This window comes from Cucurbita maxima, unplaced genomic scaffold (genome assembly GCF_002738345.1).
Source record: "Cucurbita maxima cultivar Rimu unplaced genomic scaffold, Cmax_1.0 Cma_Scf00215, whole genome shotgun sequence".
Taxonomy (NCBI): domain Eukaryota; kingdom Viridiplantae; phylum Streptophyta; class Magnoliopsida; order Cucurbitales; family Cucurbitaceae; genus Cucurbita; species Cucurbita maxima.
This window is the reverse complement of record NW_019272231.1, coordinates 40,238-54,349: the sequence shown is the minus strand read 5'-3', so window position 1 is coordinate 54,349 and position 14,112 is coordinate 40,238.

Genomic DNA, 14,112 nt, shown 5'->3' with positions numbered 1-14,112 from the left:
TAACGCTCCAGATTTTACCAATCGTCTTTAGAAAATGTGATCCATTGTCAACGCTCTAGATTTTATCAATCGAAGATTCGGAACAAGTAATCCAATTTCAAATTCGGTGCAAATTTTCAAAAGAAAATGAAGCTTATTATTGTCGGGGTACAAACTCATGTCTCTCGAGTGACAAGCGGAAATACTCATTACCCTATTACATCGTCCTCTGAAAAATGTATTATTTGTTAACACACGAGAGAAAAAGGAATCCAATCCCGAATTTCATTGTTGGGAAACGAACCCAAATAGTCCGGTTCGCCAATACCGAATTTCGAATTCAAAAGAAATTTAAAATTCATCGCTGCGGGGGATCAAACTCGTGGGAGTAGTCACCACTCTACAACGACGACTATCGAAAAATATAATATTTGTTAACAAACCAGATTTTATCAATCGCTGTTACAAAAAGTAATTCAATTTGTTATCCGACTAAAATTCTAAAAACAAGATTAAACTTGTTATTGTTCGGGATCATACTTGGGTCACTGAGTTACAAGCAGGAATGCTAGCCCTTGTATTACAACGACGTCTGGAACATAATAACTCGAATGACAAGCGGAAATACTCCCCATTGTACCACTAAAATGACTCATAAAAAATAAATTATTTGTTAACGCTCCAAATTTTACCAATCGTCTTTAAAATAGGTGATCCATTGTCAACGCTCTAGATTTTATCAATCGAAGATCGGGACAAGTAATCCAATTTCAAATGCGGTGAAAATTTTCAAAAGAAAATTAGGCTTATTATTGTCGAGGTTCAAACTCCGGTCTCTCGAGTGACAAGCGGGAATACTCACTACTGTATTACATCGACCTCTGAAAAATATATTATTTGTTAACACACTAGAGAAAAAGGAATCCAATCCCAAATTTCGTTGTTGGGAAACAAACCCAAATCATTTGGTTCACCACTACCGAATTTCGAATTCAAAAGAAAATTAAAAATCGTCGCTGCGGAGGATCAAACTCGTGGGAGTACTCACCGCTCTACAACGACGACTTTCGAAAAATATAATATTTGTTAACAAACCAGATTTTATCCATCACCGTTACAAAAAGTAATTCAATTTTGAATCCGACTAAAATTGTAAGAACAAGATTAAACTTGTTATTGTTCGGGATCAAACTTGGGTCACTGAGTGACAAGCAGGAAAGCTCGCCCTTGTATTACAACGACCTCTGGAAACTAATAACTCGAATGACAAGCGGAAATACTGTCCATTGTATCACTAAATCGACTCATTAAAAATAAATTATTTGTTAACGCTCTAGATTTTACCAATCGTCTTTAGAAAAAGTGATTCATTGTCAATGCTCTAGATTTTATCAATCGAAGATTCGGGACAAGTAATCCAATTTCAAATGCGGTGCAAATTTTCAAAAGAAAATTAAGCTTATTATTGTCGGGNCATCGCCGTTACAAAAGGTAATTTAATTTTGAATCCGACTAAAATTGTAAGAACAAGATTAAACTTGTTATTGTTCGGGATCAAACTTGGGTCACTGAGTGACAAGCAGGAATGCTCGCCCTTGTATTACAACGACCTCTGGAAACTAATAACTCGAATGACAAGCGGAAATACTCTCCATTGTATCACTAAATCGACTCGTTAAAAATAAATTATTTGTTAACGCTCTAGATTTTACCAATCGTCTTTAGAAAAAGTGATCCATTGTCAATGCTCTAGATTTTATCAATCGAAGATTCGGGACAAGTAATCCAATTTCAAATGCGGTGCAAATTTTCAAAAGAAAATTAAGCTTATTATTGTCGGGTTTCAAACTCAGGTCTCTCGAGTGACAGCGGGAATACTCACTACTGTATTACATCGACCTCTGAAAAATATATTATTTGTTAACACACGAGAGAAAAAAGAATCCAATCCCGAATTTCGTTGTTGGAAAACAAACCCAAAGCATCCGGTTCACCACTACCGAATTTCGAATTCAAAAGAAAATTAACAATCGTCGCTGCGGGGGATCAAACTCGTGGGAGTACTCACAACTCTACAACGACGACTTTCGAAAAATATAATATTTGTGAACAAACAAGATTTTATCCATAGCCGTTACAAAAAGTAATTCAATTTTGAATCCGACTAAAATTGTAAAAACAAGATTAAACTTGTTATTGTTCGGGATCAAACTTGGGTCACTGAGTGACAAGAAGGAATGCTCGCCCATGTATTACAACGACCTCTAGAACATAATAACTCGAATGACAAGCGGAAATACTCTCCATTGTATCACTAAAACAACTCATAAAAAAAAAACTATTTGTTAACGCTCCAGATTTTACCAATAGTCTTTAGAAAAGGTGATCCATTGTCAACGCTTTAGATTTTATCAATCAAAGATTCGGGACAAGTAATCCAATTTCAAATGAGGTGCAAATTTTCAAAAGAAAATTAGGCTTATTATTGTCAGGGTTCAAACTCAGGTCTCTCGAGTGACAAGCGGGACTACTCACTACTGTATTACATCGACCTCTGAAAAATATATTATTTGTTAACACACGAGAGAAAAAGGAATCCAATCCCGAATTTCGTTGTTGGGAAACAAACCCAAATCATCCGGTTCACCACTACCGAATTTCGAATTCAAAAGAAAATTAAAAATCGTCGCTGCGGGGGATCAAACTCGTGGGAGTACTCACCACTCTACAACGACGACTTTCGAAAAATATAATATTTGTTAACAAACCAGATTTTATCCATCGCGGTTACAAAAAGTAATTCAATTTTGAATCCGACTAAAATTGTAAAAACAAGATTAAACTTGTTATTGTTCGGGATCAAACTTGGGTCACTGAGTGACAAGCAGGAATGCTCGCCCTTGTATTACAACGACCTCTGGAACATAATAACTCGAATGACAAGCGGAAATACTCTCCATTGTATCACTAAATCGACTCGTTAAAAATAAATTATTTGTTAACGCTCTAGATTTTACCAATCGTCTTTAGAAAAAGTGATCCATTGTCAATGCTCTACATTTTATCAATCGAAGATTCGGGACAAGTAATCCAATTTCAAATGCGGTGAAAATTTTCTAAAGAAAATTAAGCTTATTATTGTCGGGTTTCAAACTCAGGTCTCTCGAGTGACAGCGGGAATACTCACTACTGTATTACATCGACCTCTGAAAAATATATTATTTGTTAACACACGAGAGAAAAAAGAATCCNATCCCGAATTTCGTTGTTGGAAAACAAACCCAAATCATCCGGTTCACCACTACCGAATTTCGAATTCAAAAGAAAATTAACAATCGTCGCTGCGGGGGATCAAACTCGTGGGAGTACTCACAACTCTACAACGACGACTTTCGAAAAATATAATATTTGTGAACAAACAAGATTTTATCCATAGCCGTTACAAAAAGTAATTCAATTTTGAATCTGACTAAAATTGTAAAAACAAGATTAAACTTGTTATTGTTCGGGATCAAACTTGGGTCACTGAGTGTCAAGCAGGAATGCTCGCCCTTGTATTACAACGACCTCTGGAACATAATAACTCGAATGACAAGCGGAAATACACTCCATTGTATCACTAAAACAACTCATAAAAAAAAAACTATTTGTTAACGCTCCAGATTTTACCAATAGTCTTTAGAAAAGGTGATCCATTGTCAACGCTTTAGATTTTATCAATCGAAGATTCGGGACAAGTAATCCAATTTCAAATGAGGTGCAAATTTTCAAAAGAAAATTAGGCTTATTATTGTCAGGGTTCAAACTCAGGTCTCTCGAGTGACAAGCGGGAATACTCACTACTGTATTACATCGACCTCTGAAAAATATATTATTTGTTAACACACGAGAGAAAAAGGAATCCAATCCCGAATTTCGTTGTTGGGAAACAAACCCAAATCATCCGGTTCACCACTACCGAATTTCGAATTCAAAAGAAAATTAAGAATCGTCGTGCGGGGTCTCAAACTCGTGCGAGTACTCACCACTCTACATCAACGACTTTCGAAAAACATAATATTTGTTAACAAACCAGATTTTATCCATCGCCATTACAAAAAGTAATTCAATTTTGAATCCCACTAAAATTGTAAAAACAAGATTAAACTTGTTATTGTTCGGGATCAAACTTGGGTCACTGAGTGACAAGCAGGAATGCTCGCCCTTGTATTACAACGACCTCTGGAACATAATAACTCGAATGACAAGCGGAAATACTCCCCATTATACCACTAAAATGACTCATAAAAAATAAATTATTTGTTAACGCTCCAGATTTTACAAATCGTCTTTAGAATAGGTGATCCATTGTCAACGCTCTAGATTTTATCAATCGAAGATCGGGACAAGTAATCCAATTTCAAATGCGGTGCAAATTTTCAAAAGAAAATTAAGCTTATTATTGTCGGGTTTCAAACTCAGGTCTCTCGAGTGACAGCGGGAATACTCACTACTGTATTACATCGACCTCTGAAAAATATATTATTTGTTAACACACGAGAGAAAAAAGAATCCAATCCCGAATTTCGTTGTTGGAAAACAAACCCAAATCATCCGGTTCATCACTACCGAATTTCGAATTCATCCCGAATTTCGTTNTTGGAAAACAAACCCAAATCATCCGGTTCATCACTACCGAATTTCGAATTCAAAAGAAAATTAACAATCGTCGCTGCGGGGGATCAAACTCGTGGGAGTACTCACAACTCTATAACGACGACTTTCGAAAAATATAATATTTGTGAACAAACAAGATTTTATCCATAGCCGTTACAAAAAGTAATTCAATTTTGAATCCGACTAAAATTGTAAAAACAAGATTAAACTTGTTATTGTTCGGGATCAAACTTGGGTCACTGAGTGACAAGAAGGAATGCTCGCCCATGTATTACAACGACCTCTAGAACATAATAACTCGAATGACAAGCGGAAATACTCTCCATTGTATCACTAAAACAACTCATCAAAAAAAAACTATTTGTTAACGCTCCAGATTTTACCAATAGTCTTTAGAAAAGGTGATCCATTGTCAACGCTTTAGATTTTATCAATCGAAGATTCGGGACAAGTAATCCAATTTCAAATGAGGTGAAAATTTTCAAAAGAAAATTAGGCTTATTATTGTCAGGGTTCAAACTCAGGTCTCTCGAGTGACAAGCGGGACTACTCACTACTGTATTACATCGACCTCTGAAAAATATATTATTTGTTAACACACGAGAGAAAAAGGAATCCAATCCCGAATTTCGTTGTTGGGAAACAAACCCAAATCATCCGGTTCACCACTACCGAATTTCGAATTCAAAAGAAAATTAAGAATCGTCGTGCGGGGTCTCAAACTCGTGCGAGTACTCACCACTCTACATCAACGACTTTCGAAAAACATAATATTTGTTAGCAAACCAGATTTTATCCATCGCCATTACAAAAAGTAATTCAATTTTGAATCCCACTAAAATTGTAAAAACAAGATTAAACTTGTTATTGTTCGGGATCAAACTTGGGTCACTGAGTGACAAGCAGGAATGCTCGCCCTTGTATTACAACGACCTCTGGAACATAATAACTCGAATGACAAGCGGAAATACACTCCATTGTATCACTAAAACAACTCATAAAAAAAAACTATTTGTTAACGCTCCAGATTTTACCAATAGTCTTTAGAAAAGGTGATCCATTGTCAACGCTTTAGATTTTATCAATCGAAGATTCGGGACAAGTAATCCAATTTCAAATGAGGTGCAAATTTTCAAAAGAAAATTAGGCTTATTATTGTCAGGGTTCAAACTCAGGTCTCTCGAGTGACAAGCGGGAATACTCACTACTGTATTACATCGACCTCTGAAAAATATATTATTTGTTAACACACGAGAGAAAAAGGAATCCAATCCCGAATTTCGTTGTTGGGAAACAAACCCAAATCATCCGGTTCACCACTACCGAATTTCGAATTCAAAAGAAAATTAAGAATCGTCGTGCGGGGTCTCAAACTCGTGCGAGTACTCACCACTCTACCTCAACGACTTTCGAAAAACATAATATTTGTTAACAAACCAGATTTTATCCATCGCCATTACAAAAAGTAATTCAATTTTGAATCCCACTAAAATGGTAAAAACAAGATTAAACTTGTTATTGTTCGGGATCAAACTTGGGTCACTGAGTGACAAGCAGGAATGCTCGCCCTTGTATTACAACGACCTCTGGAACATAATAACTCGAATGACAAGCGGAAATACTCTCCATTGTATCACTAAATCGACTCGTTAAAAATAAATTATTTGTTAACGCTCTAGATTTTACCAATCGAAGATTCGGAACAAGTAATCCAATTTGAAATCTGGTGCCAATTTTCAGAAGAAAATTAAGCTTAGTATTGTCGGGTTTCAAACTCAGGACTCTCGAGTGACAAGCGGGAATACTCACTACTATACTACATCGACCTCTGAAAAATGTGTTATTTGTTAACACATGAGAGAANAAGGAATCCAATCGCGAATTTTGTTGTTGGGAAACAAACCCAAATCATCCGGTTCACCACTACCGAATTTCGAATTCAAAAGAAAATTAAAAATCATCGCTGCGGGGGATCAAACTCGTGGGAGTACTCACAACTCTACAACGACGACTTTCGAAAAATATAATATTTGTTAACAAACCAGATTTTATCCATCGCCGTAACAAAAAGTAATTCAATTTTGAATCCGACTAAAATTGTAAAAACAAGATTAAACATGTCATTGTTCGGGATCAAACTTGGGTCACTGAGTGACAAGAAGGAATGCTCGCCCTTGTATTACAACGACCACTAGAACATAATAACTCGAATGACAAGCGAAAATACTCTCCATTGTATCACTAAAACGACTCATAAACAATAAATTATTTGTTAACGCTCCAGATTTTACCAATCGTCTTTAGAAAATGTGATCCATTGTCAACGCTCTAGATTTTATCAATCGAAGATTCGGAACAAGAAATCCAATTTCAAATGCGGTGCAAATTTTCAAAAGAAAATTAAGCNTATTATTGTCGGGGTACAAACTCAGGTCTCTCGAGTGACAAGCGGGAATACTCACTCCTGTATTACATCGACCTCTGAAAAATGTGTTATTTGTTAACACACGAGAGAAAAAGGAATCCAATCCCGAATTTCGTTGTTGGGAAACAAACCCAAATAGTTCGGTTTTCCACTACCGAATTTCGAATTGAAAAGAAATTTAAAAATTGTCGCTGCGAGGGATCAAACTCGTGGGAGTATTCACCACTCTACAACGACTTTCGAAAAATATAATATTTGTTAACAAATCAGATTTTATCCATGGTTTGTACGAAAAGTAATTCAATTTTGAATCCAACTAAAATTGTAAAAACAAGATTAAAATTTTTATTGTTTGGGATCAATCTTGGGTCACTGAGTGACAAGCAGGACTGCTCGCCCTTTTATTACAACGACTTCTTGAACATAATGACTCGAATGACAAGCGGAAATACTCTCCATTGTATCACTAAGACGACTCATAAAAAATAAATTATTTGTTAACGCTCCAGATTTTACCAATCGTCTTTAGAAAATGTGATCCATTGTCAACGCTTTAGATTTTATCAATCGAAGATTCGGAACAAGCAATCCAATTTCAAATGCAGTGCAAATTTTCAAAAGAAAATTAAGCTTATTATTGTCGGGGTTCAAACTAAGGTCTCTCGAGTGACAAGCGGGAATACTCACTACTGTATTACATCGACCTCTGAAAAATGTGTTATTTGTTAACACACGAGAGAAAAAGGAATCCAATCCCGAATTTCGTTGTTGGGAAACAAACCCAAATAGTCTGGTTTGCCACTACCGAATTTTGAATTGAAAAGAAATTTAAAAATCTTAGCTGCGGGGGATAAACTCGTGGGAGAACAACAATTGGATTATTGTTCGAGATCATACTTGGGTCACTGAGTTACATGATGGAATGCTCGCCCTTGTATTACAACGACCTCTGGAACATAATAACTCGAATGACAAGCGGAAATACTCCCCAGTTTACCACTAAAACGACTCATAAAAAATAAATTATTTGTTAACGCTCCAGATTTTACCAATCGTCTTTAGAAAAAGTGATCCATTGTCAACGCTTTAGATTTTATCAATCGAAGATTCGGAACAAGCAATCCAATTTCAAATGCAGTGCAAATTTTCAAAAGAAAATTAAGCTTATTATTGTCGGGGTTCAAACTAAGGTCTCTCGAGTGACAAGCGGGAATACTCACTACTGTATTGCATCGACCTCTAAAAAATGTATTATTTGTTAACACACGAGAGAAAAAGGAATCCAATCCCGAATTTCGTTGTTGGGAAACAAACCCAAATCATCCGGTTCACCACTACCGAATTTCGAATTCAAAAGAAAATTAAAAATCGTTGCTGCGTGGGATCAAACTCGTGGTTGTACTCACAACTCTAAAATGACTTTCGAAACATATAATATTTGATATTAAACCAGATTTTATCCATCGCCGTTACAAAAAGTAATTCAATTTGGTATCCGACTAAAATTTGAAAAACAAGATGAAACTTGTTATTGTTCGGGATCATACTTGGGTCACAGAGTTACAAGCTGGAATGCTCACCCGTGTATTACAACGACCTCTGGAACATAACAACTCGAATGACAAGCGGAAATACTCCTCAGTTTACCACTAAAACGACTCATAAAAAATAAATTATTTGTTAACGCTCTAGATTTTATCAAACGAAGATTCGGAACAAGTAATTCAATTTCAAATGGGGTGTAAATTTTCAAAAGAAAATTAAGCTTATTATTGTCGGGGTTCAAACTCAGGTCTCTCGAGTGACAAGCGGGAATACTCACTACTGTATTACATCGACCTCTGAAAAATATATTATTTGTTAACGCACGAGAGAAAAAGGAATCCAATCCCGAATTTTGTTGTTGGGAAACAAACCTAAATAATTCGGTTCACCACTACCGAATTTCGAATTCAAAAGAAAATAAAAAAATCGTCGTTGCGTGGGATCGAACTCGTGGGAGTACTCACCACTCTACAACGACGACTTTCGAAAAATATAATATTTGTTAACAAACCAGATTTAACCATGGCCGTTACGAAAAGTAATTCAATTTTGAATCCGACTAAAATTGTAAAAACAAGATTAAACTTGTTTTTGTTTGGGATCAAACTTGGGTCACTGAGTGACAAGCAGGACTGCTCGCCCTTGTATTACAACGACCTCTGGAACATAATAACTCAAATGACAAGCGGAAATACTCCATTGTATCACTAAGACGACTCATAAAAATAAATTATTTGTTAACGCTCCAGATTTTACCAATCGTCTTTAGAAAATGTGATCCATTGTCAACGCTCTAGAATTTATCAATCGAAGATTCGGAACAAGTAATCCAATTTCAAATGCGGTGCAAATTTTAAAAAGAAAATTAAGCTTATTATTGTCGGGGTAGAAACTCAGGTCTCTCGAGTGACAAACGGGAATACTCACTACTGTATTACATCAACCTCTGAAAAATGTGTTATTTGTTAACACACGTGAGAAAAAGGAATCTAATCCCGAATTTCGAATTCAAAAGAAATTTAAAAATAATCGCTGCGGGGGATCAAACTCGTCGGAGTACTCACCACTCTGCAACGACGACTTTCGAAAAATATAATATTTGTTAACAAACCAGATTTTATCCATGGTTGTTACGAAAAGTAATTCAATTTTGAATCCGACTAAAATTGTAAAAACAAGATTAAACTTTTTATTGTGTGGGATGAAACTTGGGTCACTGAGTTAGAAGCAGGACTGCTCGCCCTTTTATTACAATTTTAGTCGTGCCCCATAAGTTTGGACGAAAACTGAAGTCGTAGCTGGCCCAGGGTGTCAGCTTGTGGACTCCCAAGTCATCATCGCTAGATTTGCAGTGAATAGTGAGCTGATTTTTAGATTTTAGAGCATCTGTTATCTTGACCATAATATTTGGATTTTGGAGGAATGATCCTTCTACGGTAGTGAATTGGTTAGCAAAGAACAATGGAATTAAGTGAGAAAGTGCAAGCGTTGAAAATAAACTCATATGGTTGAAATGGGAGAGGAAAAGAGATGTGTATGAACACATTTGTGCTTCATTTGTTTCACTTTTTATAGTTGAAAAGGAAGATCTTCGGTCATTGAAAAATGACCTTTTTGCCCTTTTCACCTACTTTTTCCTTTCCAATCTTTGTCGAAATGACTTGATTAAGACTCTTGTCCTTGCTTAATCCTCTTAATTTCTTTCCTTGAATCATTTGGATCTTACATGGCCGCTTGTTCTTATTGGAGCTAATTTCCTTTATTTTTTTGGGGTGTTACATCATTCCTCATCACTTTGCTCCTCAAATCGTAATCATCAATCATAATTTTATACATGATCGTAAGATGAATTGGTCAACTCTTTACTGGTCTCTATATGCGTCCATCATCATGAATATGTGAGGTCCATTCTTTCTTATAACATTTTTCATACTACACCAGACATAATTATTTGATTCATAAGCATCATAAACAAAACCTTAAACCAAACCACCACCAAGAGATCTAGATCACCTAAATAAGGTTCATTTAAAACAGCACTTGTTTTTTTTTTTTTTTTTATTAAATGACGGAACAATTTCTAAATAAGGTTCATTTAAAACAGCACTTGTTTTTTTTTTTTTTTTTATTAAATGACGGAACAATTTGATAACTATTTGAAAACCTCCTTTATTGTTCTTTCTAATCCAAAATGAATTAGAAATTTTCGAAACTCTTGGGTTTCAATTTGTTTTAAAAAATAACAAACCTTTAAATTGTTATTTTACCATCTATGATCGAGTTGCGAAATGCCTTATTATGGTAAGTCTGTATTTTCCTCCTCTAATATGTCATTTCCACGTCCTACTGCGCCGATGAGCCGTTGGAGCTTGTACACGATGATGACAAAAGCCGCTTCATGTGGCTTACCCTACTTCAAGCGAAAAGTGAGGCGGAAGAGGCGGTTAAGCGCACAGACCGAGGCAGAGAATTCACCTCGGCAAGTTTCTATAAGTACTGCGACGAGATCGATATACAATGGCACCTTACGGCGCTCTACTCTCCCTAACAGAACGTAGTGGTGGAGCGCCAAAATCAGACCATCGTCGGGACAGCGAGGTCATTGCTGGTGACGGCCGGGATGCCTGGGAGATTCTGGGGAGAGGCGATAATGATGACCGTCTATCTCCTCAATCGGTCACCAACCCGAAGCCTCGACGGGAAGATGCCATATGAGGCCTGGTACAACAAAAAGCCAGTGGTACATCATTTCCACGTCTTACCGCACCGATGAGCCGTTGGAGCTTGTACACGGTGATGACAAAAGTTGCTTCATGTGGCTGACCCTACTGCAAGCGAAAAGTGAGGCGGTTAAGCGCATTAAAGCGCAAGCGGAGGCCGAATGTGAGAAGAAGATGCGAGTGCTGCGCACAGACCGAGGCGAAGAATTCTCCTTGACAAGTTTTGGTAAGTACTGTGACGAGATCGGCATACAACGGCACCTAACGGCGCCCTACTCCTCCCAACAAAATGGAGTGGTGGAGCGCCAAAATCAGACCATCGTCAGGACAACGAGGTCATTGCTAGTGACGGCCAGGATACCTGGGAGATTATGGGCAGAGGCGATAATGACGACCGTCTATCTCCTCAATCGGTCACCAACCCGAAGCCTCGACGGGAAGATGCCATATGAGGCTTGGTACAACAAAAAGCCAGCAGTACATCATTTATGCGTGTTCGGCTGCGTCGCATACATGAAGGTAACACGTCCCCACCTGGCCAAGCTCGATCCTAGGTGGCTGAAGGTCGTCTTCATCGGTTATGAGCCCGAGAGCAAGGCGTACAGATTCTATGATCCTGTAGGAGGCGAGCTCACGTGTCTCGCGACGTTGTCTTCGATGAAAGCACCTTCTGGCAGTGGAATGAAGTGATCAAGACAGACCATAATCCAAATCAATTCACGGTGGAGTACCTCTTCACCGAGCCGGAAGAAGGAGGAGCCCATCATCAGGAGCTGTCACCGCCGCCAGCAGGTGCAACCCCTGAACCAGTGGAATTCGCAACACCACGGACTACGGATTCGACGCTGGATGCTGATCACGATGCTGATCTAGAGGCCAGGTACCAGAGGATGGACGACCTAGTGGGAAGAGGTGAATCACCTGGACTGGTAGCGCGCGAGCTCGAAGAAGTGGCTGAACTGCATGCCATCAGTGCAGATGAACCGAACACCTTGGGCAAAGCAGAAAGGAACCCATGCTGACTGAAGGCAATGCAGGAGGAGATGACATCCATCACCGAGAACCAGACGTGGAGTCTGAAGGATATGCCACCGGAACACTGAGCCATAGGGCTCAAATGGGTCTTCAAACTGAAGCGCAACGAAAAAGGAGAAGTTGTGAAGCACAAAGCCCGTCTGGTGGCGAAGGGCTACGTCTAGAAGCAAGGAGTGGACTTCGAAGAGGTATTTGCGCCAGTGGCAAGGTTAGAATTCGTCCGTCTCTTGCTGGCAATTCCGGCCCATTACTCTTGGGAGGTTCACCATATGGACGTGAAGTCTGCTTTCCTTAACAGAGAGCTGAAAGAGACCGCTACGTCCGACAACCACTTGGCTTCCTGGACAACGACAACCCCAATAAGGTACTGCTTCTGCACAAAGCACTCTATGGGCTTCGACAAGCCCCACGAGCCTGGAACGCGAAGCTTGACAGTACCCTACTGTCACTGAAATTCAAGCGCTGTGCCTCTGAGTATGACATGTACATGCACGGCCATGGCAAGCAGCGACTGATCCTGGGAGTGTATGTCGACGACCTCATAATCACTAGAGGCGACGTGGAATTCCTCGGAAGGTTCAAGAAGGAGATGTCAAAGAACTTCGAGATGAGCGATCTTGGCGTGCTCAGCTACTACCTCGACATTGAAGTGTAATAGAACTCTACCGGCATCTCCATCTACCAAAGTGCATACGCAAAGAAGCTGTTGGACACAACTAGGCTTGTGAACAATAATCCTACAAGGACGCCAATGGAGGCCCGGCTCCAACTAAGGAAGGCCGGCATTACGATGACAGTCGACTCCACCAATTACCGCAACATTGTTAGGAGTCTACGCTATTTGGTAAACTCTCGTTCTGATCTTGCTTATTCTGTTGGATATGTGAGCAGGTTTATGGAAGCACCTAGGGAGGAGCATCTAATGGCTGTCAAGCGCATCCTGCGCTATGTAGCCGGAACCAGAGGCTGGGGTGTATGATATTGCGCAGGGAGAGGAAAGGAGAAACTCAAGCTGGTCAGCTACAGTGATAGTGACATGGCCGGTGACGTTGATGATCATAAGAGCACCAGCGGAATGATCTACTTCCTCTCAGGCGGCGCGATCTGCTGGCAATCAATAAAACAGAAGGTAGTTGTTTTATCTTCCTTCGAAGCAGAATACATCGCCGCTTCGATGGAAGCAACACAAGGGGTCTGGCTTGCGCGACTAATGGTAGAACTCATCGGGAGAGAAAGCGGTCCACCAATGCTATACGTAGACAACAAAACTACGATCTCCCTGATCAAAAATCCAATTTTGCACGACTGGAGTAAGCACATAGAAATCAGATTCCACAACATTCGAGAATGTGCAGATTGAGGGCTCATCCAGATTGATTTCATCCGAATAGAGGAACAACTTGGAGACATTTTTACCAAGTCACTGGAGCGGGTAAAATTTGAAGAACTACGCTCAAAGATCGGAGTTCAAATAATAAGGTAGATATAGCAACATTTAGGAGGAGATTGTTAAATAAAAGTTATGTTCCTTATTCAGTTAGGTTGTTTTGACGTCTCAAAACTTCTGAATTCACGCCAATGGAATAACGTAATTCTTGCTGCAATTTTTGGCAAACTTGGGCGAAGTCTTTGCCCACTTTTCTATTTTTTGTAATTAGTTTTTCTATTTTTGTAATTAGATTTGTTATTTAAAGAATTCAACTGAAGAGAAATAAAACATCGAGTCTTCATCAAATCTCTCTCCCTCTCTCC